A 7,075-nucleotide genomic window follows, 5' to 3' on the forward strand; every position below is an offset into this window, starting at 1 on the left:
CCCAAGCAGGTATGTCTGTGGGGGGAGGGGAAAGGGCCCCACTCACCCCAGCCCTGGCTGCAGCGGCCCTGGGAGCAGCTGGTGCCAGCTGCCTGCAGCCCCTGGGCTGCACCATGCTCTGCCTGTCCCCCTGCACCTGGGCTCACCCCAGCTTCTGGGCTGCACTGTTGTGGTGCAAGCAGCTGGTGTCAGCTGTTCCCAGGACTGCTCCAGCACTGGCTGGGGTGAGTGTGGACAAGCAGAGCTCCAGGCAGCGTGGGGTGCAGCACTCACCCCAACACCAGCTGCTGGCACCACGGCACAGCGCAGCCCAGGAGCAGAGGTGGTGGGGACAGGTGGAGCACAGTGCAGCCCAGTGGCTGCAGGCGGCTGGCGCTGCAGCTGGGACTGAGGTGAGTGCCACTCTGTTTCCTCCACTTTGCTGCCTTGTGCAGCCCTGGGAGCAGCACCCCTCTCCTCTCCCCTTCCCTAATCCAAGCCTCATTCCATCCCTCCCTCACTACCATGGGAACCTATGCCTATTTGTTACATTGTACAGTGGGTTAGCTTTATGTGAATTTGATTTATGCGCCATTCTCCAGGAACACATGTACAGCATAAATCGAGGTAAACCTGTATACCTATTATAGTACATATATAATACATTATTATTTACTATTATATATTGTGGATGTGTGCTCCCAACACTTTGGGAGGATCCCCAAATGAAATCACAGAACCCAGGAAGAGCCATTGGAGCTGCTCACTGGGCAGAGGATGCCTCAGTGATGTCAGAAGAGCAGCAGGAGAATCGTGCACTGGCACCAACATACTTTAAGAGTGTGTGCTGGATGCATATGGGGGGCAGTCAGCTGCTTCTGGTTTGGCTGGAAGAAGCACACTGGTTTTAAATGAAAACCAGAAATCAAGGAGAGGGGGCTCGGCAAGACCAGCACAGGCAGCAGAGCTTGCACACCGTAGAAAGATGGCTTGAGTGCAGGCAAGCCAGGATGGACTGGCATAGTCCTGTACATCAGCCCACCAGAGAAGCCTGGCATTGGCAGTCGTTCCTGCATGCCGGGGAAGACCAGCAGGATCCCAGGAGCCACAAAGAAGGAAGTGGCTGGCTGGGAGAAAGAGAGTGGTCAGGCACAGGCACTCTGCCTCAGAGGAGAGACAGATGCCAACCAATTAAGTGCAGTCACCTGGATAGGTAACTGGCTCTAAAAGGGAACACTGGAGTAAAATCCTGCCTGAGACTTCTGGTGAAGAATATACAACTGGGAGTGGAGATCTGGTATTTGAGAGCATCATAGTGCGAGTCTGTCAATGAGACAATTCCCTTTCAAATATTGATAAGACTTTATTGAGTTGACTTGACAAAGCTAATGATTGACATTGAAGCTTGCGACCGCTGGGCTTCAGCTAGCTGCTCTCGGGCGACTCTGGTCTCTCAGAGGTTGTCCCACCTCTTCCGGGCTGGTTTGTCGCCGGGGTAGTTCTTCCCTCCTGCGTCACCAACCCTGTTCTCGCCTGCCTTGTCTTGGCGTTCCTCAGTAGGCGGGGTTAGTTAGCGGGTCCCTCCGTGGCCCGGGCTTGGCTCAACGGTTGCTCATGGGGCTCCGCCACCCCTACACCCCGGCCTCACGCCACCTTTGGTGTTCCACCTTGTTGTTATCTGTGGTCTTCCCCACAGACCATGTCCGCTGCTCTGCATCCCAAAGCCAATGGCAGGAGGCTCTGCTCGCCCCTGCGGTGCCTCACACCTTACTCCTTTCCCATGAGAAACCTTCTCCACTGCTGCCCCTACCAGGGCTTCCCTGTGAACCCCACCATGAAGGCACACCCCTATAGACTCTGTCCCCCTAGCTTGGGGTATTCTGAAACAACCAATGCACCTCCACCAACCCATCACCTATTCCCTGTCCCTGGCCCTTTAAAGGGGAGGAATGGCACTACACTCTATTTGTCGCTCCCCAGACCACCTCCGATCCCACACTCAATGTCCCAGGTCCCGGAGGCAATCCCCGCCCCGATTACCATCCCCTTCAGGGTTGTCCCTGTTTCTTCACCTCTCAGTGTGGCGTCCTCCAAGCCCGCCGTCCTGGCACTCACACCTGAATCCAGCGGCGCTCCCGGGACTGCTTCTGCTTTCCCTCACTCAGTCACACAGTCACTCCTTTGCTGATTGGGGGGCCTCGACGTGGTGCTCCCCTCCTCAGCCACCATTACCTCTGGCTTACTGGATTCCTCGGTGTCTGCCTGTGGAGCCCACTCTGCCGCCAGCATCGGCTGCAGCTTGGTCTCCTGGCTATCCACCCCCTCCGCAGCAGTGGCTGCCATTTTTAACTTCAGCTGTACAAAGAGGTGGCTAACAAGCCGTGTGGGTTCCTTCCTCCACTCCACATGTGCTCCATTCCAGGCTGCAGGTAAGTGACCTGCATTACTTTGCCTCCTGGGACAAACCTGTACAAAGGAATTCAAATTTCTTATAGAGTAACAAATGGTAGGTGAATGGATGGGGTAAAAGGGGAGGTAGGAGCCCCAGGAAAGCAGCCATTGATTGTAGCTGTGGATATCCACCTGGGAGAAGCCTCCCAATTTAAATAAATAAGATTCAAGTTGTGGTAGGTGAGAACAGAGGTTTTGCATGGAGGCATAGAGATCAAATCAAACACTGGCTGCCAGACAAGGTCCTGAAAGACGAATTCAGATCCTAGCTACCTTACACACATGCAGCTGATTGAGCACCCCATTACATATATGCTGTGTAATACACACACACACACACGCGCACACACACACACACACATAAAATGTACTATATTAATTGAATTTTTCTTAAGTATCTCCACCTACATATGAATCAAAGGAATTAAACTCTATGCGTGTACATCTTCATATGAAGAGTAAGGTACAATTACAGCATCTAGTTAGCGTGAATAATAATATTAGTGAAGTTGTGACACCATATGACACAGGACCCTCAGTATACATTTAGGTGGTTAATGGGTGCCGACATCAGTGCACCACCATGTCTTTATAGCTATCATTAGCTTAGGGTACATCCTTTAGCATAGGGTATAAATTGTACCTTTACTTGCAATATGGATGTACCCTATCTTATTTTTTTCAGCTAATAAACCTGCTGGTAAATAAATTTCAATATAACTTCTTGTCAAAATACTCCAGTAATTTAAAATCAAATGCAATATATCATTTTCAAAAAAAGCAGAAAGTGAAATTGTAACGTCTAACTTTTAGTCTTTGTTAAACAATGGGAAATTTAGACAAAAAATAGAATTATTGGAAGAGTAACAAAATTGTCAATAGGCATAAGAGTTTATAAATTTTGACAGATGCATTTGATTCCCTTTTTTATAATATACAATTACAGAATCTGAATATGAAAGATATTCAGTAAATGATATATACTTGCATTTTAGTTGATCATTTGGTACCATTTTACCGAAATATTAATTTACATTAGCCATGATAAGAATAGCATTATGTAAAGTGAGACTGATTACAAGACCATAATCAATGATTAAAAACAACAACAAGATAGTGAAAAGTCTGGGAAGAACAGAGTTCTTCAGGGATCTGTGAAAGATCTAATCTTATTTAATACTTCCGTTTACATACAAGGAATAAAAAGTAAGGTGTCTGTGAAATAATAGTTTGAATTTCCTTAAGTACAGGCAAAGTTCTTAAGTAACATACAAAATACAAGAAAAAGACTATTTTTGCTTAAAAGGGTTTAATGTTTAAAACACAAAGTCCAAATAAGAATATACTTGAGAAGCCCAAAGATGGTGTCCTAATATTTATTTTTATTAAATAAAAATGGCAAAAGCATTATGCATGTACATATTTGGAGGTTCTGTAGAAGTGTTTGGGGGCTTGGGATGGAATTTAAACAGGGACAGAATGAGGGTCTAGAATGACTGAGAAGAAGGACTATTTTAGAAATCTGGGCAGCTGATAAAAAGTTGTGATAAGAAAAGCGATGGAATGAAATATAGGGAGCTGAAATGCTGCAATGAACAGTGCAGTGAAAAGGGATGTGGCAAGAAAGAGGAGGAGAGATGTAGACAGGTGTGGTGTTAAGGATATGTCCAAACACAGGGCAAAAATCTATGCTATAGAAATATAATGTTAAAAGTCTGGTAAGGGAATGATTCTTTGTGACTAATGAGTAGGAAATGTAAACAGGAAAACAGAGAGACATCAAGAAGGAGATGATTGCAATAGTCAATGAGGGAAATAACCAGGACATGACCAAAGTCTTAACAGATGAGCCAGTAAACAGAAGACAGTTTGGAGAAATTGTATTTTTAATATAGAAGATAATGAAAACTTTAAAGTGAAAAAAATAAAAATGAGAAACCATGAATATCACTTTTCCTTGTAGTGTTTTATTTCATTTTACAACTTTTCAAGCTCTTTTTATGACACCCTCTTCTCTTAATTTGGAAAGCTACTGATACTCACCAGGGCACTTAATTAAGAGAATTTTACTGTATAAAATAGCTAAGCATTACAAAAAGACTGAAGTTTACATTAAGAAATGGACCCATTCTTTTTTTTTTTTTAAAGTCCTTCTTATTCTCATGCTCACTCTCTAAATGTTGAAATAAGAAAGCACAACATACATTGTAGATAAACAGGATAACAGACCAACTTGAAGTCTTGTCTTACACACAAGTAGTAATTCATGACCCAGGGGCTGAAAACATATCATTGGTGACCTTAACAAAAAACAGGGTTTGGGTTCTTTCAGGGGAAGATGAAGTTTTATTGTTGTTGTTTGTTCTTGTATACGGTTACTCATATTTTTATCGCAAGAGAAATTTTTCAGATAGAAATAGTATAAATAAATAGTCAGTTGCCTCAGGATATACACAGTTTGACTGATGTATCCAGCTATGTTTTATGCTGTATTTTGAAGCAGAGCCAGCATTTCTTAGAAACCTGAATTGTGTGCATCAGCCTGCTGGATAAAAGTGCCATATGGAATTAGCATAGTTTGTTGTCACCTGCAGTTTCAAGATGGCATAAAGACACATAATGTTAATTTGCCCCTTAAAAAATGAGCAAACAACATTAAGTGGTGCCAGTGTTTCCTTTAAGAAGCATCCTTTCAGTGGGTGCTATCTCATTGACATCATATACAAAAAACAAGGAAGAGTTATCACATACATTTCTAATTCAGATTTGTTATTCAAGGGCTAGACTATTTACAAAGCTTGCAATGGTGGGCCCCAAAGGAGGGATATCATTATTAACCTGTTTACATAAAAGATTCTCTTAGAATAATTAAATACCCATGGGACTTAGATATAATAATACCTATATTTACTGTTAATATTACTAAGTCTCTATGACAAGCACAAAGTAACAGAATCAAAAACATCCTAAGGGCAAAAGTGGGAGAGCTTTTCTGCATTCCCAGTGTGAACACACTTATTCTGCATTAAGGGATTTGTGAGCAGGACTTAAGGGGTTGGGGGTGCAGGTTGTGTTTTCCTCAATCCTTCCGGTTTTGGGCTACGGACTGAGGAGGCAGAGGAGGATCCAGGTAGTGAACCAAAGGCCGTGGCACTGGTGTCATGGGGAAGGCTTCAGCTTCCATGACCACAGTCCCCTCTTTGGTGAGAGACGCAGTCAGCTGCTAGGAACGGATGGCCTCCACCTTTCTCCGCTGGGGAGGAGGCTCTTCTCAACCAGACTGACTTACCTGTTCCACTGGGCTTTAAGCTAAGCCCACCGGGGGATGGGGGGGCTATCACCACTGCTGGCCCACTGAGCAACCATTGCAAAATGAGCAGGCCAAGGCACTTAAGGAAGCCTACCCATGACCCAGACCTAGAGCAATCTGCGGGCAAGGTAAGGGCCCCCAAGGGGACACTTGTCTGCCTGTACACCAATGCCAGGAGCTTGGGGAATAAATAGGAGGAACTTGTCCTCTTGCTCAACACAAATAATTACAATGTCATAGGGGTAACGGATACCTGGTGGGACTCCACCCATGACTGGACCATAGGTATACATGGCTATACCCTGTACAGGAGGGATCGTGTAGATAAAAGGGGCGGAGGTGTAGCTCTCTATGTCAAGGAGAACTATGCATCGTACAAGCTGACATCGGCACCCAGGGTGGATGTCTAGAGACCCTCTGGGTTAAAAATCTGTGGGGAACACAGCACAGGAGATACAATGTTGGGAGTCTACTACAGACCTCCCTCCCAGAATCAAGAGATTGACCAGGAGTTCGCCAGTGAGTTGGCTAAGGCTGCACACTCCCAGTCCATGGTTTTCATGGGAGACGTCAACTATGTGGACATCTCATGAGAAGCACACTTGGCCAAATCTGAACAGTCACAAAGCTTCCTCACATACGTGGATGAGCTCTATCTGACTCAAGAAGTCTATGGGCCAACAAGAGGCATGACCTGGTACTGGCAACTGGAGATGACCTAATCAGCAACCTAACGATCAAAGGGAAGCTGGGTGACAGCAACCACGAGCTGATCACCTTCGCCATCCACCAAAAAGCTGGCAAGTCAGTCAGCAGTACAGAGGTCCTCGACTTCAGGAGGGCTGACTTTGACAAGCTCAGGAGACTTGTTGGTGAGGTCCTAAGGGACCACAACCCCAAAGGGAGGGGAGTCCAGGAAGAGTGGTTGCTGCTCAACGGAGCGATGCTAGATGCACAAGCTAAAGCTATTTCATCTTGGAGGAAAGGCAGCAAAAGGGCACAGCAGCCCCCTGGCTCTCCTGTATCTAAAAAAGTGGACCTCCTGCATCTAAAAAGACAGACCTACAAAGGATGGAGGATGGGATCCACCTCCAAGGAGGAATACTCTGCACTGGTCCAGACCTGCAGGGAGCAAACCAGGAAATCCAAGGCTGCCATGGAACTCCAACTGGCTAGAAGTATCAAGGACAATAAAAAGTCCTTTTTCAGATATGTGGGGAGCCAGAGGAAAAGCAAGGGCAACATTGGACCCCTGCTAAACCAAAAGGGAGACCTGATGACTGACACCCAGGAAAAAGCCAACTTGCTAAATGGGTACTTTGCATCAGTCTTTCA

At 45.7% G+C, this 7,075-nt stretch overlaps 1 long non-coding RNA gene across 1 annotated transcript in view; it reads right to left on the reverse strand.

Moving 5' to 3' along the window:
- Nucleotides 1–7,075, reverse strand: part of LOC109299549 — a 27,134-nt gene that overhangs the window by 7,217 nt on the left and 12,842 nt on the right. The window contains exon 2 of the long non-coding RNA XR_002097913.1: nucleotides 1,769–1,776. This is a non-coding gene — a long non-coding RNA (uncharacterized LOC109299549). The remainder of the gene's footprint in view (nucleotides 1–1,768; nucleotides 1,777–7,075) is intronic.

Source organism: Gavialis gangeticus, unplaced genomic scaffold, assembly GCF_001723915.1.
Source record: "Gavialis gangeticus isolate Ggan-Ray unplaced genomic scaffold, GavGan_comp1, whole genome shotgun sequence".
Lineage (NCBI taxonomy): Eukaryota > Metazoa > Chordata > Crocodylia > Gavialidae > Gavialis > Gavialis gangeticus.